The 23,518-nt window shown below is 36.8% G+C and overlaps 1 long non-coding RNA gene across 1 annotated transcript in view; it reads left to right on the forward strand.

Moving 5' to 3' along the window:
• Positions 1-23,518, forward strand: part of LOC134479459 (uncharacterized) — a 94,070-nt gene that overhangs the window by 64,760 nt on the left and 5,792 nt on the right. The window contains exon 4 of the long non-coding RNA XR_015622528.1: positions 3,716-3,823. This is a non-coding gene — a long non-coding RNA (uncharacterized LOC134479459). The remainder of the gene's footprint in view (positions 1-3,715; positions 3,824-23,518) is intronic.

Below are 23,518 nucleotides of genomic sequence, written 5' to 3' on the forward strand. Positions count from 1 at the left end.
TGAATATTCTTAAGGGATGGGTGTGTACAGGGCTTTGTGTGTTTAGGTGGGCAATTATATCTTATCTATTGGATCAGAAATTATTGTGTTGGGTGTTCTTTCATGTGGCGGTTGAAGTATAAGAGAGTATCTTTTGGCCAGAGACACTAACCCGCCACACAATTGGGATGTATATTTCTGGCATGGTGGCAACCTGCCTTGGGAACTGGATGGGTAGAGAGATTGCTGCCAGGCTCAGAGAGAAGCCATCAGCAGTGTGATATGGGATGGAGCAGAGCAGGTGAGACGCTTTGCTGACTGAGATGAAGACGTCTATCAGATACCTTTGGGCACTACAGTACCAGATGTAGTGCGGGATAAAAGACAGCATTTTTATAATTTAACAGCAATACAATAGGACTGTAATTTGAATATGTTTATAAGAAGAGAAAACCAATGTCTCAAGGGCTCCTCTTTCACTTCCTCAGAATGCATTCTTCATGACACCATTTAAACCTCCTATGATTTCCTACTGCCATGTGTATATCTTGTCAGCAAGTTCTGCAAATTACCCTCTAACCATTCATTTCACATCTTGTAGTTTTTAATGTGTCTTTTATTTTTATTTTTTTGTCTCTTCAGTATATTTGTTCCTGCCAAGTGTTTTCTTTGAAGAAAATGGGGAAAAGACACACCCTGTCCACTAAGAGCGGCCAGATCTCATGCCATCTTCAAAATATTAAGAGTGATGAAATTCCAAATTGCTCATTTTGGGTCACAGTTACTGGAAGAGACTCGAATGATTTCTAAGCGTTGTAAACAAAGCCATAAACCACATCAGAAACGAGGCCTGAGCGGGTTATGGTTATACCATTCCATCTCTAGCTTGGAGCAAGCTAGGGACATGGCTAGTGTAGGATTTGTTTTTCAGCACTCAAATGTGTATTAAAAAAAAAAGATGGACTTGAAGCCCAACTGTATCCACTATCCTCAGCAGACTGAAATTTGATGAGTACATAGCTGACATTAACAGACGGATTAATTTTTTTTAAAAAGGCTCAAGTTTAAAAATAACATAATCAAATTGCAGCTTTTTTTAAACTTTAAATTAGAAGAAAAATGTTTTCTTGAATCAAGAACTGATAATATGTTTCATTTTTTTGTCCATGGAACAGAGATGGAAGGAAAGGCTATCCAGAGACTGCCCTGCCTAGAGAACTATCACATCTGCACACACCAAACCTCCACACTATTGCTGTTGCCAAGAAGTGTTTTCTGATAGGAGCCTGGTATGGCTGTTCCCTGAGAGGTTCTACTAGCACCTGACCAATACAGATGCAGAAACTCACAGTCAACCATTGCGCTGAGCCTGTGGACACTAATGGAAGAGATAGGGGAAGGACTGAAGGAGCTCAAGGGGATTACAACTTCATAGGAAGAAGAATATAAACTAATAGGACCACCTAGAGGTCCCAGGAACAAACCACCAACCTAAGAGTATACATGGAACCAGGGCTACAGATACATAGGCAGCAGAAGATGGCCTTGTCTGACATCAGTGGGAGGGGAGGCCCTTGGTGCTGTAGAAGCTTGATGCCACAGCATAGGGGGACGAAGCAGGAGTGGGTGAGTGGGTAGAGAAGAACCTTCATTGACGCAACAAGGAGTGGAGAGAGGGGGGATGGGTTGGAGTTGTCTGGAGGGGTGACCAGGAAGGGGGATATCGTTTGAAATCTAAATGAGTAAAATTATTTTTTTAATAAAAAGAACTGATAATTTCACTTTGATCAGCCTGTCCTTCAAAAAAAAAAAAGTCCAAAAGAGGAGATGTGTATATGTGTAGGGCATAAATCCAAACGTGTGCTGAAGCCAGAAGAGTGTGTCAGATACCCTGGGGCTGGAGTTCCAGGTAATTGTAAGCCACCTGATATGGAATCTCAACCTGGATTCCAGTTCTCTGGAGGATGTGTGAGCTTAAACCCTGAACTATCTCTCTAGTCCCATCTTCTGCTTTATTTAACTTCTGAATATTGGGAAGAGGGGCTGTAGGAGGAGAGTAAAGTTCTCCCAAGTAGAATAATGAATGATACAAGAAATTGGGGGAGTAGAAGAAGTGAAATCACATAATGAAAAAAAAAGGTCATTGGAGGAGTTAATGTGAGAACAGATAGCAGTATAACACAGCATAACGCACACATGCAAGGGCATCATATCTCATTAGGATTTTATTAGCTTCAAAGAAATGGGGCATGATAGAATGTGATGGCTTTGTGGACCTAAGGAAGTCTTTCATTTATTGCTCACAGAAGTTTAATTTCTATGTTCTTAATCACTCCCCCCTTCCCCTCAAACACAGCATTTCTGCCTATTTGCATAGATCTACAGAGTTGGCATAATTTTACATTATTCTACCACATAGTCATCACTGTCACTCAAAGACGAACAACCGACCATTTTTTTTTACCAAGCTTCTATTATTATTCTCTTGATTAAAATAGTTTTGACAAAAAAAATGTGATCATACAATCCAGCTTATAGGAAGCATTAGGGAAGATACTGACCATCTATAATACCCAGATGAGGAAGTTGTCTTAAAGAGCAAGGCAAGTCCATTCTGCTAAAAAAATGCTTATAAGTTTTAGACATTTTCTAGAAAGTTCACTATTGTTTCTCCTTACTTCTTTCTTATTTTTGAAGAATGGGTTTTGAAATTGAGTTTTTTGAAAGAAAAAATAAACCCTGAATTTTATTGAAAATTGAAAAGATATCCTTCATTTATTAGTGGTTAGAACTGTTCTTATCAGTGGGTATAAGGATAAATATGTATAACATAGTTAGAAATTATGGTGTCTTAGTAAAGTATTTATTGTATAAATTCAATAGTTAAGGCTAGTTGGCCTGCTTCTCAATACATGTTTTTGTTTTTCCTTTTGTACTGGTGTTTTTAAGTGCAAATAGAAAGCTGGTGATTTCCACTGAGATCCCTCATACAGCACCTATAGAAAAAGGATTGTGGCATTCTGGTCCATGTTCTACTTGAAAGGTGCCCTAGTTTGTCAGAATTATTGATCAAAATGAAAAGAACACATGATTGTGTGGAAACCATCTCCAGAACAGTATCTGAACCTTAGGCTCAGAGAAGATCCCAAAGAGTGCAGAAAAATTGTAAGAACAAGATTAAAAGAAATTCGCAAGTGAGATCACATTTCCTAGAAATGTCAGGGAACTCACAATGATCAATTCTCAACAAAATGTTTGCTTAAACAAGGAGGAACAAGAATCACAATAGACATGGTGGCATGAAAGGAAGAAATCTTCCAGGGTCCCTGTTCCAGGCCAAAAGCTATGGGCAACTAAGGTCTTTGAGAGTGAGAGAAATAGTCTTCCCAGCTGATTATCCAATACCAAGAGGTCAGCCCTGAGATCATATACATATACATTATATTATATGAACAAAGCAGGTTGTGCTGATATATATCATAAGTTATAAATATGCATAAAATTATAAGTTATACAAAATATGTTATATAATATAGCTGCATACATTTAAATTTATTAATCAATAACTTTTAAAGGAGGACATGAGTTTACGAGCAAGCAAGAAAGCACTTGATAAGGTTTGACAGGAGAAAAGTGAAAGAATAAACAATATGATCACGTTTTAATTAAAGAGTAATTTGGACAAAATAATAGTGGGATGGTATATTAATGTGTTACTGGTTTTTCTCCTTTCTAGGACAAAGCACATGGCAGAAGCAACTTAAGACAGAAGGATTTATTTGGCTTACAATGTCAGTGATCCAGTCCTGTTACTCTGAATGCCAGCATGACTCAGTCCACCTTGGTAAGAATATTGGATGTATGGTCCTAACTCAAGGGCAGAACAGAAAGCAGAATCGAGATAGAGAAAGGAGCTTCTTTTAGTCTCTGCTACTGAAATCCTTTCCTCAGACAATGCAGTCAATTAAGAACTAAGTTTGAATGCATGAACTTGTGGGGATATTTCACGTTGAAAGCATACCATGGGGTAAAAAGAATAAGACTGGTGGGCTTATGACCTAATACTTCTGGTTTCTTGTAGTAGAAAATTAGCTAATTATATGTGACTCCATTTTACAGAGATAAGATTAAAGGTTTGTGACATTTCCCAGAGATTCAAAGAGAAGCAACAGGAAGGAGTTTTTCAGTAATTTAACAGTGTTTCTGATTGAAATAAAACAGTCTGGTTGAACTTAAAGAATATAATATTCTTCAAGGGATCTGGTAGAAATACTGGTTGTATTCAGAGATTCCTCCAGTCCTAAAAAATAAGCTGCCAATATCCTTTTGATTCTTATCAAATATTACTTTTATGAAAGAGCAGCTTTTCAATAAAGACTGGTTAGGCTATAAAAACTACGTTTTCAAATTGTATGGCTTTGGAAGAAAACTGTATCTATGGATTTAATTTTAAACCTTTACTATATTAAATATGACCTGGATGTCATTGTTCTATAGAGTTGCACACCATGACTTTAACTCTGATGAAGCCACCAACATCTGTGGAAACTAGAACAGCAGTACTGGAAAAGTCAATAAAACTTACTCAGTGTCACATATGATGCTCCAAACAAGAGCAAGCTAGTTAAACAAGGATTTCACTAAAGTTAAATAAAACAAAACTCTTAATTTCATTCTAAAATTATTCCATTTAATGATCCAAAGTTGCTTCAAGTGTGATCGAATACTCTGGTGGGAATATAGTGAAAATGAGGTCCAAGTTAGCATATGTAAAAAAAGAAACAAGCAAACAAAAAAAAAAAAAACGAGTCGATCTAAAGAAAAACTAGAAAACTTGCTCATTAAGGAAAATATGTAATTGATAGAACACGTGTAAGCAAGAGACACACTATTCCAATAACTGATAAAGCTTCTAAATTGTAAGGCATGAAGATAATTGAGCTTCTAATCTTCCTTCCAGCTATAGGCCATCTATAGGTATGCATTTTCTGTTAAAATAAATAAAGTTTTCTTTCTGGAACTATCTTTCTATCCATCTTTTATTTTTGATGTTCTTGAATCTGGAAATCCTAGTGGATGTACACTGAACTCTGATATCAACTGATAACAATACATTTTCAAAAGTTAAAAAAAGTAGAGATAGTACAGAGTGGTATGTTTTAGCAGCTATTGTGACTTGAATGTACCTCCTGTGGGTCTATCTTAGGTGGACCATGTGGCGATATTGTTTGGATTATTCAGAAGTAGAATTGAGCAGGAATTCTTGGGCTTTTAGGAAGGATCAATATTATCTTGATCATATTCTAAATTATTTCAAGAAGAATCTTATCAAGAAACTAAATCTTGGATTATTCAATGGCTTCCTACTTAAGATATATATATTCAAATTTTTATGACAAATTCCTCCCCAGAAGCAAGGTGGTGCCATGTATTTGAACCACCCCAAATTATAATTAAGTAAATCTATTTTATTCCTTACTCTCATTTCTATATATCTTCCTTCCTTTTCATGCTGTCTGTCTCTGTTTCTGTCTCTGTCTCTCTGTCTCTCTGTCTCTCTCTCTTTCTTTCTGTGTGTGTGTGTGTGTGTGTGTGTTTGTGTGTGCGCGTGCGCATGCGTGTGTGTGTTTCTTTTCTTGTGAATTCAGGAATATGCTCTTTCCATGAAACCTGTAGATGTCAGAAAAAACGTTTGATGCTGGTTATTACCTTTCTTGTGTCATAAGAGAATATCTCTTGTTCACTGTTTCATGTACCCTTGCTACCCTCTAAAATTCTGGGACTCTCCTATACCTACCTCTTGTCTTTCTACAAGGACTCTAAGATTACAGATATATGCTGGTTACTTCCTCTTGGTTTGTGAAGACTTTACAGATTCACATTCCTTTACGGTAAATGCTTGCAGAGCCATCTTTCCAGCAAACAGCTTCTTTACTTTGTAAAGTTACCAGCCTCAGACATTTCGTTATAATGGAAATGAAAACTCAGGGAACATGCCAAGTAATGGTTACTCCATGACTGTGTTCAAATGCATTCAAACTTCCAAAACTCAGTTGCTCAGGCTGCCCACTGTTCCACTGATAATATCTATCCATATATATCAAATGGTGGATTTGCTAATCTAATAATAGATTGTTCTTTCATTTTCAAATCCAGTCATTGCAATTAGCGTTGACTTACAGTGAGAATAAAGAACCCCAGATAGAACAGTATGCATAACAAATTCTCAAAATGTAGTAAAGGCATCCATCACTACGAAAAGTAACAGGAGATGCTTCATATTCTCCTTAATGGATTTGAACTTATTGTAGCATGTTAAGTAATTTCTATTTTAAGATTCATTCAGAAGTTATTGATTTGTCATTTTTTGATTTAAATGAAGTCTGCCTTTAAATGAGAAAAACTGCTAGAACTAAATTTGTACATGTAAGATTTCCCTAGAGTAATATTATCAACTTATACTGAGGATCATGATTTGAATACTATCATTTAAATGACTATAAAAATATTATATATTATTGCTAGAAAACTTCAATAGAGTTTTTCTGCATTCCCATCTTAACAACCATAAGAAATCATATCTTTTTTTTGTATTTCCTGCAGTCTTTTAAAAAGCAAATTGTTTTGAGCCTCACACTTTTCCAGTTCATTGAAAACAGAGGCTATGAAATGGAGACAATTATAATATAACTCTTAATTCTCTGGGCTTGGATGACTGACAGGTCCCAGGTGCTTTGGTCTAGAGCTAATATTATCCGGGTGGCAGCTTCGGGGTCCCTGGTAGATTTCACAGGCAGTTAGGTTGATGGCTCTCCAATTGCTTCCTGCTCTGTCACTGCTCTGTCTGTTGAAGGGCTTCAGTGGGCTTTCCTAGTCCCCTTAGGTATAATTTTTTTCTTGACTTCTCTTTGATCCTGAGGTAATGGGGCATTTTATCAATTTTAGTGAATAGGTCTTGATCAGTTTTTTCTTCTTCTGTTTTTTTTTTTTCTCTTCAGAAAATCAAGTCTCTGCTGTTTGGTCAGAAAGAATAGCAAAAGGAGATGAGGCAGAAGACCTCTACCCCTGCCTGTGTGCTGACTGCCTTAACCTTTATAATGTAAGCCAGGTGGCAACATTCCTGTCTTCATTGGGGAGAGAATGTTTTGAAAACTATAGAATGCCAGATTAACCCTAATTAGAGCACAAGGTCCCTTTGTAAGGGATTTTGAATTTAGATTTGTAAAGCCTTATCTATGTGATGTTTTTAGAATGTGAACTATATTTCTAGAATATTTTCTTAAGTATAATATAGATTACCAATCTGGAGATTATCAGGGCAGCCATTTCCAGGATAAATGAAAGTAGAATGAGACCCTCAAAAAAAAGTCATGTTCATTGCTGACTGTTTGATGCTATGTTATTTGCTACTTTTCAGTTCATCAGAGGTGAGGGACTGCAGACAATGATTTCTTCCTTCAAATTAGAGGCAATTATTAGAGTGCTACGCCAGAATAAATTCAATTAGCTTTACCTCTAGACACATTAACATTCAAGTAAAATGAGTGTGGTATGTCTTGAAAGTAAAGAGAAGCAAAGTTCATTTCTTAAAGATAAAAATAAGTGTTATTTATCTAAAATGACTGGTTACATGACACAAGAACCCTGCCTAGTGTTTGATATGGGCTATTCTATAAAACGTTGCAAGCAACATGTCAAGGTTCTGGAATTCACTGAACGTTATTTATTAACATGCCTCATTTAAGTGAATATGGGTTTTCTGAAGGAGGTAACACAGTAGACAGGTTGCCATGGAATGTTTTGGATGGGCTGATATCATGATGTTCCTCATGCTGGTTCACTTTACAATTGAAATTAATGTACTTTAATGTCAAGTTCTGCAAATTTAAAATTGTACACATTGTATATGTATATGTTTATATATATATATATATATATATATTAATGTAATGACTATGCATCCAGTGTAAGCAGGTATTTGACAAAAGTAATAACTGTGACAGCAACCACTGCAATGAATAAAACTTGCTCCCATGGGGTGAACTTATGAGAAAAAATGCCAGGGTTCCAAATTTTACTTGAACGTATGGTATTTATGAAATTGCAATTTTTTTTGTTTTTTTTAATGACGTTTTCAGGTTTCACATTTGTGTCTTATTTTTTTTTTACTATACTCAGCAAAATGTTTATTCACCATAGACAGAGAAAATAAGATATTTCATGGGGAAAAATTTAAACAATATTCATCCATAAATCCAATCATATAGAAGGTACTAGAAGGAAAACTCCAACCCAAGGAGACTAACTACACTCAAAAAAGAAAAGAAAAGGAAAGAAAAAGAAAATAAATATCACCATACCATCAAAACTAAGAAGGGAAGCACCCTACTTTCACCAATGCACAGATCATTGAGACAGAAACTAAACAGAGAAATAATAAAACTAACAGATGTTATGAATCCAATGGCCCCAACAGATATCTACAGAACATTTCACCCAAACACAAAAGAACTGACCTTTTTCTCAGTACTTATGGAAACTTTTCCAAAACTGACACTACACTAGGTCACAAAACCCTCAACAGATAGAAGAAAATCAAAAGCCCTTATATCTTATAAGACTACCATAAATTTTTTTTGTTCCCCTCCCAACCCTCCCCCCATTGCCGCCCTCCCCCCACCAGTCTAGTTCACTGGGGGTTCAGTCTTAGCAGGACCCAGGGCTTCCCCTTCCACTGGTGCTCTTACTAGGATATTCATTGCTACCTATGAGGTCAGAGTCCAGGGTCAGTCCATGTATAGTCTTTAGGTAGTGGCTTAGTCCCTGGAAGCTCTGGTTGCTTGGCATTGTTGTACATATGGGGTCTCGAGCCCCTTCAAGCTCTTCCAGTTCTTTCTCTGATTCCTTCAAGGGGGGACCTATTCTCAGTTCAGTGGTTTGCTGCTGGCATTCGCCTCTGTATTTGCTAGCAGTATTCTGGTTGTGTCTCTCAGGAGCGATCTACATCCGGCTCCTGTCGGTCTGCACTTCTTTACTTCATCCATCTTGTCTAATTGGGTGGCTGTATATGTATGGCCCACATGTGGGGCAGGCTCTGAATGGGTGTTCCTTCAGTCTCTGTTTTAATCTTTGCCTCTCTCTTCCCTGCCAAGGGTATTCTTGTTCCCCTTTTAGAGAAGGAGTGAAGCATTCACATTTTGATCATCCGTCTTGAGTTTCATTTGTTCTAGGCATCTAGGGTAATTCAAGCATTTGGGCTAATAGCCACTTATCAGTGAGTGCATACCATGTATGTCTTTCTGTGATTGGGTTAGCTCACTCAGGATGATATTTTCCAGTTCCAACCATTTGCCTACGAATTTCATAAAGCCGTTGTTTTTGATAGCTGAGTAATATTCCATTGTGTAGATGTACCACAATGAAATTGCAGTTTTATATTCTTCAGTTGAATATCCCTCTCCCTTTTTGTTTCAGCAGCTAGAATATCGAAGCAATAGTTCATCAATAAACAGTTTTAAAGAACAATTGTGTTGCATTCAATATTATTATTCTTACTTGCTGTACATGATTCCTTTTTACTTTTACCTCCTTATATACTAATAACTTTTCTGGTAAAAATGTACCACATGTGAAGTTAGCTCTGCTATCAGTAAATGAAGTTAAAGAAATAGCTGAGATTTTTTTTCTCTCCAAATGAGCATCTCTGTCCATGAGTATGCAGTAAGTTTCCAATAAATAAAAGTGACAGGTTAACTATAAATTCCAAAATCTGATACTTTTCTTAAAAATACTCTTGTTTTATTCTTTTTAATCATTGGTGACTTCTTATAGAGAGATCAAAGAAAGTTTTCTAAATATAGTCTTTTTGTGTAATAATTGTTTACCCCCTCAACTTTTACAGAAACAAAAAAAAATCACTAAAGCTTAGATTTGCCCCAGTGCATCATTCCTCCAGAACTCTGTCACCGAGATGGATTGTCGCCAGCTCTGTGTCAGAGCTTAGACACTCTTCTCATTGACTCCCATGTGCTTCATTTATAACTGGCTAGCTATAGTCATTTGCCATCTAATATCAATTGTGCCCTCTGATAAATGCATCACAAGGCAATTTTCTCATTGGGCCAATTATTTAGAGAATATTACAAAAATAAACTGTCCATATTTTCAATAGGCTATACGATCTTCCTAATAAGGGTGTTATGCTTTCTTCTTCAAAGTATTGCTAAGGCATATATAAATGCATCAACAAGATGCTTCAATATCTTGCAACAGAGTTGGAAAAAAGTTATGTTTTAAATAAAAGAGTATTAAACATATCACCAAAGTGTGGGGTCATAATATATGTTTGGGACACATATATTTCAGAATATTGATTTTGAACATAACAAAATGTATGGTTTATACTTTGTTTTAACATCAACCCATTTTCTGACTAAGGGATGTATGATTGTTGGTTGAAAATAGCCACAAGTCTTTCATGAAGGTCTTTTGAGCACTGCACATGTCTGAGAAATATTATGAATTCCTGATACTTTTAATGACTTCTATTGAACATATTGTACAGTTCAAAAACTGTCAAATTATGAACAAGGACCCAAGAGAATAGATAAAACTATCACTAAGAACTATTTGCATAATTTTTCCTTGCAGATTTACAAAGAGAAAGAATATTGACTGCTAAAAGTTATATAGCTAGGAGCATTTTAAAGTTCCTTAACTGTAGCATATAATTTAAATCTTATGAGAACTCTTTGAGATAGGCAATATCAATAAAGCCATCTTCATCTTACGAAGAGAAATAGGAAATAGAGATTTTATGTATAACTCAAAGAGAAACATAAGCATGAAATTTGTGGACAAATTATGAGCATCTAGTATGTTTGACAGAATGAATGAAATTGGATTTCATCTAATCATGAAATATTTTATATGACAGAGCACTGGACAATTTATTTGATACATTTTCTTTAGAACCAGAGGGTATGACAGTGCATAGAGTCATAGTATAAAAAGGACTTTGTCTGGATGTTATTTTTTGATGCTGGAGTTCATTGCCTTGGGGACAGTTCTATCTTAAGAAAAGAGTCCTCTACATTTGTTTACATCATTATAATTTGAATATTTTTTCAATATAAATCTCCTTTTGCAATGCCATCTGGATTCATGTTCATACTGGAATAAAACATTGAACGATCTTTTTCTACAGGTTTCTTTCTTTTGGGGGAACATTTTGCTCAGGAGTGTTAAGGGCATATTTGGATTGAGTGAAAGGGAATTAATGTGAGTTGAAACATAGTTGTTCTTTAGGATTATGCACTCAATACTGTTTATCATAGATCTCAATTCTGCTAGATCACTGATTGGCAAATTTCCGTGTTTTTCCATGACCATATCTTCTGGTTTTCTTATATGTAAGTTTATTTCTCTTCTCTTGTCCAGTATTCTGAATATCCATTATTCTGCTCCATATCTATGTTCACTTATAAAAAAAACATACTTTCTTATGATTGTTCAAATGCTTCATTATTTTTGGCTGCTATGTCTCTCAGTGTGGCTTATATGTTAGCATAGAAAGTAAAGTTTATCTGTTAGTATATTAATTATCAATATGTATACATGAGGTCTTGAAAAGCAATCAGGATTTCCAGAGGGATTTATTGGGTGAGATTTTGAATTGTTAACTAACTGCATAAGTTACTACAAGAAAAAATGTGGCAAATTTGACTTCTGTGATTCATAGACCCTTCTTCACATGCCTGCTTAACTTTCTTCTCTTTGGTTAAGAGATGAGACAAAAAGCGACACTTAGTCTATAGTTGGAAGTAGTTGAAGATCACATAAGTACTAAGTAGAATTGTCAATCTACACTCAGGGATATTTTAATACATATATATACATATATATATATATATATACATATATATATATATATATGTGTGTATATATATATATATATATATGTATATATATATATATACACTCACAGACCATATGAAGCTCAAGTAGAAGGTCTGCATGCTGCTTCAGATCTACATTGAATGGGGAACAAAATAATAACATGAGGTAGAGGGAGAAATGGAATTGGGAGGGGCGTTTAGATGGAGGAGTGGGAAAGGGAACAGGTTCAGGTATGGGAGGAAATAGGGGAGATGTTCAGAGGGTCAGGAAATTGAATAGAGGTGTGTAGTGTTGGGCGATGAGGAACTGGAGTAGCTACCAGAAAGTCCCAGGGACCAGGGAAGCAAGATGCTCCCAGGACCCAACACGGATGACATTAGCTGAAATAGCCAAGAAAAAGGAGGGAGAACCTATAGAGACCATATCCAGTGGTTAGGGATGGGACCAAACATTCATCTCAAAAATTTTAACCCAGAATTACTTTTGTATCTTAGAAGAAGGGGGGGGGGTGTGATAGGACGCTTATGGACAGGAAACCTGAAAAGAGAGTAACATTTGAAATATCAATAAAAATTATCAAATAAAAAATTAAGAAAAAAGTAAACGAAATGCGGGGACAAAAAGTGGAGCAGAGCCTGCAGGAAAGGCCATCCAGAGACTCCCCACCTGGAGATCCCCCCTATCTGCAGCCACCAAACCCAGACAAAATTGTGGATGCCAAGAAGTGCTTGCTGACAGGAGCCCTGTATAGCTACCTCTTGAGAGGATCTGCCAGAGCATGAAGAATACAAATATGGATGCTTGCAGTCAACCATAAGACTGACCATGGCCACCCCAATGGAAGAGTTAGGGGAAGGTCTGAAGGAGCTGAAGGAGTTTGTAACCCCATAGGAAGAACAATATCAATGAACCAGACACCCCAGAGCTCCCAAAGACTAAACCACCAATCAAAGAGTACACATGGAGGGACCCATTGCTCTAGCTGCAAATGAAGCAGAGGGTGGACTTATCTGACATCTCTGGGAGGAGAGTTCCTTGGTACTGTGACGGCTCAATGCACCAGTATGAGGAATGCTATGGTTGTCAGGCAGGAGAGGGTGGGTGGATAGAGGAGCATCCTCATGGAAGCAGCGGAAGGGGACTGGATAGGTTTATGTGGAGGGAAAACCAGGAAGGGACATAGTATACGAAGTGTGAATAAATAAAATAACCAGTAGCTTAGAAACAGAAAAAGAAAAATAGACAAAATAGACAAAAAAATAGACAAAAACTTCCTGCAGTGACAGGCACAACTGCCTCAATCCTGCAGCCCAGCAGTCTAGACCATACTAGACACTCAAGAACATGTATTAAATAAAATACTTTAAAATATAAAAATCAAACATCAGTGGGAAGAAAAAATAATAGTTCTATTCATATATTATTTTGGTGCTATTTCCTGTAACTTTTCAAGTCAAAATTTAAATCAAGGAGGGAATTTAATAAAGTTTAAAACAACCAAATGAACATGATATTGCTTTTAGGGCCTCTTTAAATTCAAATTAGATAGTAAGATATAAATGGATTGCAGTAAAATATTCTTTCTAAATTGCATTGCTAAGGTCAAGAATATTGGAGTTTATACAAAAGAAATATACAGACTAAACTGTTTGATTCTTGAAATCATTAGACAAATTTTGTGAATATTATCTTGCAGCATCCTCCATAAAGGACTTATGAAAGCACTGGGAAACTCTTTGTGTAATTATTAAGAGACATTTGGTCTCTTAATCAAAAACTAATGCTAACCTCTTCAGTGGATGCTGGGGTTTAAAACACTCCCTCGAACAGCAAGATTGGAATATTGTTCACGTTCAGAAAATATTTGGCTCCAACCACTAGAATCAGAAACGTAATCTAATGTAAGAACTCTTACAGTGACGTTGTACTGAGTCTCCTATCTCTAATCCCAGTACTCGTTCCTATATAGAAGGAGCAAGGTTTTGAATCATCTCAGGCTACAGAAAACAGATAACAGGCTGGGGAGATGGCTTAGCAGTTAAGAGCACAAACTGTTGTTCTTCCAGAGGTCCTGAGCTCAATTCCCAGCAACCACAGGGTGGCTCACAACAATTTATAATGGGATCTGATGACCTCTTTTGGTGTGTCTGAAGACAGTAACAATGTTCTCACATACATTAAACAAACAAATAGTTTTAAAAATAAATAAGTATTATAATGTTTGCAGATTTAAAAAAAGAAAACAGACAACATAACAAAACACAGAAAGCAAAAGCAAACAAGGACGATTTCAGTTTGAACCGATCAGCACTTAAAATGATGGGGTTTCTTTAATAAAGAATAAATTGAAAAAACATACTATTCTCAAATATTTTCTACATAAACTATAAAATTCTATAAAAATAAAGTTACAAAACATGAAATACAATTAAGGTATCAGATGCATTTACATTATGGAATGAAGTCAATTAATGACAACTCAAGATAACTTTCTATAGTTCAACAATTATTTCCACAATCTAATTTCATAAATATGCTAAGTTGTTGACTAAATTGATTATAAAATCTAATGACATAGTATGCCTAGTCATTTTTAGATACAAATCTTTATTTTCTAAGGCTGAATTGACATGTTATCCCGACCAGTATGTTTTCTGGCTATAGTGAGGACAGAGACGTTGATGGTTTAAATGATTGTGCAGTTAGATTTTTCCTCCTAGTGTCCCCTCTTACAGCTCCTCCCCCAATAACCCTTCCCCATCTCTGACAAGGAGGTACCCTACCCCATGTGATAACCCACTCAAGCACTTAGTCACTGCAAGACTGGGCAATGTCTTTTCTCACTGAGGCCACAGAGGCAGCCCAGTCAGGTGAACAAGATCCATTGGAAGGAAACAAATTCCCTTCTCCAGTTGTTAGAGGATATGCATGAATACAAAACTGAACATCTGCTACATATGTACAGGGATACTAGGTCCAGTCTCTGTTTCTTTCTTCAGTCTCTGAAAGGCCCCAAGGGTCCATGTTAGTTGACTCTGTTGGCCTTCCCATGTAGTGTATAGTAGATATCCTCTTTGTTTATCTCAATTGTTCCCCTGACTCTTCCACAATTCCATCTAATCTTAGACTGTAGGTCCCTGCATCTGTTTTTCTGCATGTTTCTCTGCGTCTATTGAGTGGAGCGTATCAAAGGATAGTTATTTTAGGATCCTGTCTGCAAGCGTGATGGGCATCATTAATAGTGTCAAGGATTGGCTTTTGCCCATGTGATGTGTCTCAAGTTGGATCTGTCATTGGTTGGCCATTTTCTCCACCTCCTCTCTCTTTATCCTTGCACATCGTGTAGGTATAACACATTTTAAGTCAAAGTTTTGTGGGCATGCTGTTGTCCTTACCCCTCCACCATTAGTCTTGCCTGGCTACAGGAAGTAGCCACTTTAGGATCCATATTCTTCACCGCTAGGAGATTCAGCTAAAGACACCCCTTTAGTGACCATGGGGACTGCCCTATCCCAGGTCTTTAGACACCCAGGAGGTGTCCCCGTCACCTTTCCAGTCTCCACTGCTGTCCTCACATCCAATCTCCCTTCTTTTTCCCCTCTCTCCCTCTCCCACTCAGTTTCTTGCCTCCACCCACCTCCAATATGTACTTTTTTCCCTTCTGAGATAGATTCAGTCAGCCTCCCTGGAATGTTCCCTGTTTTTTTGGAGGTTCTTTGAGTTTGAGCTTTATTAGCTTATAAACACTCATCAGGGAATACATGCAATGCATGTCTTTGGGTCTAGATTACCTCACTCAGTATGAACTTTTCTAGAACCATCTATTTGTCTACTAAATTCATGATGTCCTTGTTTTTAGTAGCTAAGCAGTATTTTAATGTGTAAATTAACCACATTTTTATTGGATATCTTCTTTATTTACATTTCAAATATTATTTCCATTCCCTGTTTCCTCTCTGGAAACCCCCATCCTCTTCCCCACCCCTTGCCTCCTTCTGTTTTTATTTTGTTGAGTGCTTTGAGGAGTATTTGTCTTAGCCCTTCATTGAACGTCTGGTAGAATTTTGCACTAAAAGCATCTGTCCCTGGATTTAATTTTATTTATTTTATATTATTTTTAGTTGGAGAGTTTAATGAATTCATCTATTTGCTTAGGGGCTATGGGACTGTTTTCATAGCTTACCTGGTATAGATTTAACTTTGGTAAGTGGTATCTGTATAGAAAATTATCTATTTCATTTATATTTTCCAATTTTGTAAAATACAGGCATTTGAAAAAAGAGCCAATGATTCTTTGAACTTCCCCCGAGTCTGTTGTTATGTTTCCCTTTTTATTTCTGAGCTTGTTAAGTTGTGTAAGTTCTTTTACTACTATGGGTTTGTTTATGCTGTTGATTTTCTGAAAGAACCAGATCTTATTTTGTTGTTTCTATGTTTTGTTCCCTTTGTTTCTAAACTGATAGATTTCAGGCATGAGTTTGATAATTTCCTACTATTTCTCTTGTGTGTGTTTGCCTCTTTTTTTCTAGAGCTTTCACATGTACTGTTAAATTACTAGCATTACTTTCCAATTTCTTTATGAGGGCACTTAATTCTATGAAGTTTCCTCTTAGTACTGCTTTCCTTTTGTCCCATAAGTTTGGGTATGTCATGCTTTCATTTTCATTGAACTCCAGAAAGTTTTTAATTTCTGTCTTTATTTCTTTCCTCATCCAAAGATCATTGAGTAGTAAGTTGTTCAGTTTCCGTGGTTATGTAGATTTTTCTGTTGTTGAAATCCAGCTTTAATCCATTGTGATTTGATAGGATATAAGGGGTAATTTCAGTTTCCTTATACCTGTTAATGCTTGTTCTGTGACTGTATATGGGCTTGTAGGGCAGTTTTGGAGAAGTTTCCTTTCTTCTTCCTTTCTTCACTAATTATCTACTTAGTTTATTTTGTGTTTATAAAAAAAGGCAAATCATATGGTGGTAATTGCATGAGTTATCCCTAGTGCAGAATAATATTTTGGCATTCAGAATACAGTGTGATTATCCCTTCTTTTATTCCTAATACCAAGTCTAAGTCCTTAAATAATAACTCATAGCTAATTTTCTATATGGGTTTACATGTTATCAGGAATATCTCACAAAATTTTCCATTTGTAAATTGTTTTGGTAACTTGATAGATTATGCTTACTATTCTATTTATTAGATTTTATTGTCAAGTTGTATTTTTATTTAATGTAAAGAGAGAACTTGTTAAGACAAATAATTCCTTGGCCTCTGCCTGTAGATACCACTTAAATGTTTGCCGGCTACTACTTCTGATAATCATCTTTATTCATCATAGTGATATACTTTACTTCTACATTTTCATTTTCTATAGACATTCTCCAGAAAAATAGGCATTATTAACACATTCCAAATATAAGCACTCCTCTGGTTAAAAGCACAAAATGGTCTACTCTGTAGCTTAAAGCTGAATATCAAACACCTTTCATTGAACAGGACCATGAGTTAGAACTTAACCTTCAGCAAGGCAAGTAGAAGATGAAGAAACAGGCGTGCCATGACATTGCCAACACATTAGACATGCATTGTTTTATATCACTAGTCGGGCAAAAGAACACTCGTCTCAGACCATTTAGCCATTTGGTAGTAAAGTTTGGTTGAAAACTAGAATCATCATTTTGAAGTGCAGGACTGATTGGGATGTGTCATCTTGAATGAGAATATTAGGAAGCTGGACTGTTCCAAGTAAGGAAAGACTCGCCTCCTCCTTTCCCTCTCCCTCCATTTTCACCTCTCCCAACACTTCATTCTCTTCCATTGATTACATCCATGATTTGCAGTCCTTCATTCAATCTATGCTTTGTCTCTTCACACCCTTTCTCCTTTCCTCTGGGGAAAAATACCATGAAAAGTTAGGAAACAGACTGACCCAAGTCAGTCATGGGGTTCTGTGTCAGTAGAGGCAAAGGAAATCAGAAACTCAACCCCTTATGGCCCATCTTGTTTCAGAGAAGCTGTTTGGTATCAGGGCTGGAAATCAGTTTTCTTCCTTGTAACATAACTAATGAATGTGAAGGGGAAATTATGAAGAGGTGGGAATGACATATGGCAGGCCATAACCTCTTCACACAGTGGGCTCTATCAAGTATCCCTTTTCTGGCTGGTGCCCCGTTATTTCAGAAGAGTTCAGCATTCCTTATTTAAGTCCATTTCTGAAGTCCCTGGAAGACCCATGAGCTCTGGGGTCTGCACAAAGAAACTTTTCAAGTTTCGCATCATTCTTAGAGTCCCTGCCCCAGCTGTGAAAATCAATTAGCCCTGGTGAAAATTGAGCTGTTCTACATTCTCAATAACGAAAAAGGCCAACTGCATGGTAGCAATTTTCTCTGTCCTTACAAAGACAGATGAGGACTTGGAATCTCTTTCACAGCTCCATGGAATTGCCTATTACTTCTACTTTGAAAGTTGCCAAGCATGAGAGAAGATTAACACTGAAGATGCTTCAGAGCAGCAGGAATATTATACCACTGCACACCAGTGACATTTCTAACTCCCTCGGGCTGATATTCAGCCATGAGACAGTCAAAACAAACATTTCCGGACCACATGCCAGAGTCAGTTCCCTCCCCTGGCCCAGACTTCCTGGATAACCATAGAAATGGCTAGTGCTAACCATTAAATTTAAGGATCTACTTAGTAACTTAGGTGACTTTCCATAGAACAATATGGAAATGTAGGTGTAGTGCTTAGAGAGAGGCACAATTTCAGGATAGCAATATAAAAAAGTGACTCTTCTTTGGTGACTTCTGAAGAAATGGGGGATGGGGAGTTGAACACCCCCCTTTAAGCTACTGCCTTCACCATTCTTCCTGGAAACTGTTTCACAATAATATAGTATTGTAGCAATTCCATTCAGTTAAAGTGTGGTCCTTCCAACTTGGGCATAACATGCTGGCTAATGAGGCGATGAGGTAGAAGGGTTAGGCTCTGAATTTTAGGGCTTAACAGCATCCCTGGCTAGATCACTGGGTTCCAGTTCCAATCCACTTCCAAGCTGTGACAGTCAAAAGTGCTTCTAGATGTTGCCATATGCATCCCTCCCTGGGGAAAAGTGACCCTTAAAGACAGCATATATTAAAGTGATGCTTCGTTTGTACTCAAAGAAATGTGAGAACTTGAGAAAATGGATTCATGTAAAGCTGTGCAGAGTGTACTTCAACTGCCACGGCTACCTAGCAGAACCATATTTACTGCAATGGATCTCCTGGTTATCACTGTGAGACTTTTGCAGGCATAGACAGATAATTAAATACAAAATCTTATATTTTTGAACTAATTACTGTTAAGACATTGTTTTTATTATGAAGTTCTTTTCTTGAACCTTCTAATTAATGTAACATTTTTGCATTTGTTGTTTCATGTGAGTTGCAGGTAAGAAAATCAAATTAGTTTCCAATTTTTATTACGAAGGCAGATGGGTTGGATGCAAATGACTTGCTGGAGGGTAAATGTCAAGCCTTTTAAAAATAAAATTATAGTTTTCTCTGTGTGATAGTCTTTCTATGCACCTGAAAATGAGAGCTATTTTGTAATTTAGTAGAAGTAAGCACTTTTAATTAAAAGTGTGAGTTAGAATGGGCTGACATAGCTTAGTGAATAAAGGCACTTATTGCTAAGGTTGATGTCCTGATTTCCATCCCTGAAACCCAAGTATAAGAAACAAGTCTCCTTCAAATTGTCTTCTGATCCTCACACAAGAGTTCTGGTATAATGTACATTCACAAACACACAAAGAGACATAAGGAAATAAAATAAAAATATAAAATGTTGAATTAATAAAGATTTCTGTCAACATTTAGGTTATTTTCTTTCTTTCTTTTTGTCTTTCTTTATTACTGCTATTCTTTAATTTTTTTTCTTTCTACAGTCCAGTCATTATCCCCTGCCTGCCCAGGTACACACTCTGAATGTTCCTCATCCCATTTTTCCTCCCCTTTCTCCAAGAAGATGCCCTCATACCTCTACTCCCTACCAGGCCTCCCCAATCCCTGGGGCCTCAAGTCTCTCAAGGGTTAGGAGCATCTTCTCTCATTGAGGCCATACCAGGCAGCGCTCTGCTGTATAATGTGTCCAGGGCCTCATATCAGCAGGTGTATGCTTCCTGGTTGGTGGCTCCGTGTCTGAGAGATCTTGGGAGTCCAGGTTTGTTGAGACTGCTGTTCTTCCTATGGGGTTGCCCTTCTCCTCAGGTTCTTCTAGCCTTTCCCTAATTCAACCACAGGAGTCCCTGGCTTCTGTCCATTGGTTGAGTGTAAATATCTGCATCTGACTCTTTCAGCTGCTTGTTGGGCCTCTCAGAGGGCAGCCATGCTAGTCTCCTGTCTGTAAGTGTACTACAGCATTAGTAATAGTGTCAAAACTTGGAGCCTTCCCTTTAGCTGGATCCCAAGGGCCAGCTTACATTCTTGTAAAATATAAATAAAGGATATCACATCATCCATGAATAACAGAAATGATTAATAATAGATTTATCAGTAGAACTCAGGGTTGAGTGGCAAGGAAAAATAACATGGGATGTTAAGATGTTGAACAATTGCTACAAAATATTCCAGACATTCATTCTCATTAAATACAATATCTGATTTCTTTAAAATAGTAACTGTGACCTCAATATTTTATTATCTATGCTTTGTCCTCAAAAAGGGGTACAGTAACATTCTATTTAAATAAATTAACATGGCATATGTGATTTATGAATTTGCAAATCGGTCTTCCCTGCTGAGAATGTAAAATAACTTTAGAGTTTATACTATAATGTATGTATTATACATTATGATTCTGTGACACACTAACAATGTTGTCTGGTACTGAAGAAATAATTTATGCTTCTGTCACGAGGTGTTTTATTTTCTAATCACTCCTAAGCCTTCCATTAAAATCGACCAAAGAGAACGAAACAAACAGGACACAAGTCGCAGCTACTGTGGGTAGGTGTGACAGACCTGTGAAAGCATGTTTCCTTTAAAGCTCGTGCCAAGTGAGGAATGCAGAGAACTGCAAATCACTCTAACGGTGGCTAATTTTAAATGGACTCTAAACATTCCAAAACACGCGCTAGCAGAATAGTTTTTCCAGCTTGAGAAAACTCCTCAGGCCTTCCAGCAGGTGTTCTAGAGACCTTGTAAAATAGATAATGTTTATTATGGAGGCTGCTAGACAGATACGATTATTGTAAAATAGCCTTTGAAAGCATTTTCTCTGCTCCCTGGTACATAGGTTGTCTGTGTCAGTGGATGAGTCAGTTGTGGACTTGGGTCTTCTGGATAGTAAAGATGGAGTGTGTGTTGTTGACTAGAACTGGAATGGCACAGACCCACAGGATTCAGAAAAGCCTTCCCTGGAACAGGCTCAGGGAATTGGCAAAGCCTTTCTCTGTTTTGTGTGCAAATGTTGTCAGAGTGTAGAGAAATCAGGCATTGCAGCTTTCTCTCTCAGATGTTTCTGGTGTGAGATTTTTGCCCCTCTGGAGACCTTCTATAGAGACTAGCTTAAACCTTCCTTCTCATTCTACTGTATACCATAAACCTGCCACTTTGTCTAAATATATAAAATAGAGAGCCTGAGTTTCCAGGTTGCTATTGTTGCTAATGCAACTCCAGTAGAGCCCACCTGCCCACTGTCAGTGCTCGAGGTTCTGTGTCCTTTCTTCTTTCTGTTGTCAATGCCAAAAGATTTCCAGGATAAGACTTATTATTTCTTTTAATACACTTAAATGAACACTTGGAGTCATATCAGGGAACAATTCAAAATGAAATTTGTTCATATGCCCAATGCCAGAATAATTATATGCCTGCAATCTTCTTGGAAATAGATTACAAATACAATTAAAAATGGCTTTCTAATAAGCCACATTACACGCTAAGGAAGTTATTGTTTAAGCTTAGTACATATGTGGTCCTTTGCCAATAGATAAAGAGTATGCTTTCTCCCTTTCAGTGTTTCTCAACCTGTGGGCCACAGTCCTTGCAGGTGGGACAAAAGGTAAATTCAACATAGGTGTCTCCTAAGACCATTGAAAAACACAGATACTTATAACTTAACATTAACAAAAGTATTTATAGAGTTGCAACCACAGTAATTTTATGGTTGAGGGTGGTTAATACAAAATGAGAAACTGTATTTAAGTGTCTGAGTTTTAGAAAGTTTGAGAACTATAACCATAATACATATTCTACAACTAAAATCTAAGCAAATATTTAGATGTCATTTTGAAAGAAAATTACTTATTAAAAAGCAAAAACAATGATCACTCTACATCTCAGGGAATATACTTTTATGCCCTTTTCATTACACTTTGTCTTCTAATGTTACATCTAAGACCTATTTATATTAAAATTATCAGACTTATTGAACATGTACAATTTTTGTCCCACATCCATAAAATCACTCTTGTTTGGGTGTGAGTCTTCCTTTCAGGGTATAGAGAAGATGCATTTATACAATGACATGTGAATCTTCTTGAAGTGTTTGCAACCGGGTGGATGTATTCTTTGATCTCTTCCAAGCTCTCCCCAACTCTTCAAGGTAACATTAAGGAACTATAACTATCAATGATCAACATAATCTAAGCATGATGTGGATCTGTTTATCTATACTTCTGTGCCCACTGAGCTGACTGACAGGGGTAATATCAGTTAATAATAAGCTCATTGTGTATTTGAATAAGGAGTTGGCCTTGGATGTTTCCTTGTATCTCATATGCAACAGGCCTTCTCAATTGTTTCTACCATTCTCTTTGTGTCACTATCCAAATGTAAGATTTCTGACATTAAAGCTTACAAGTAATCATCATACCTTATCAAGTCCTATTTTAAAAGCACGAATAAAACAAAAGATCTAAGACCTGGCAAGCATTCAGAAATCTGTGCCTTTTTGGTCTTGGATAGGAATAATAAAGAGACAGTAAGAATTTACATTGAGCTTCCTAGGACTGCTTTTTTCTTGCATTTGCAGTCTTAGGTCCTATCTAACATTTACATATTTGGTCTTTTTAAGGATACTTTGGTGATAAGTCATCCGCATATGGTACCCACATTTAAACATATACATTTCGTTGGGTTTAACTCTTTTTGACAAGACGGAATAAAAATGAAATGTCTTTCATTTCCTGAACACAGCAGTGGCCTGTCTCGGAGGGAGGGGAATCTATTTAAAAGTGAGATAGAGTTTAGTTGTAATTTCCTTTTAGAGACCAGGGTATTTTGCACATCAAAACACACAGCCACTGGGTAACTCATAAACATGGCTGGTGATTATATCTAAGCCTTTATCTTATTAAGATAGATAAATGAGAGGGGGGTCTCTGAGTAAGCTGAGTTTCATTGGTGTAAAGCACAGGGAAGAGAAGTGATGTTGCAAGATTAGCCTTTCACTTTCTAGAGGTAAGTTACAATCACTTGGAACAAAGATTCCAGAAATATGAAATACAATTAATTCTTTATGTATTCTTTCAGAGGCAATCTGTTGAATTATGGGTTCCTGCTCCCACTATTCTGTGATACAATGTGACCTTTTACTTGTAAGATGACTTAAAACCTTTCCTCCTCAAACTTGTTTTTGCTCAAGATGTCTGTCACAACATCAGAT

This window comes from Rattus norvegicus, chromosome 6 (assembly GCF_021556685.1).
Source record: "Rattus norvegicus strain SHRSP/BbbUtx chromosome 6, alternate assembly SHRSP_T2T, whole genome shotgun sequence".
Classification (NCBI taxonomy): Eukaryota; Metazoa; Chordata; class Mammalia; order Rodentia; family Muridae; genus Rattus; species Rattus norvegicus.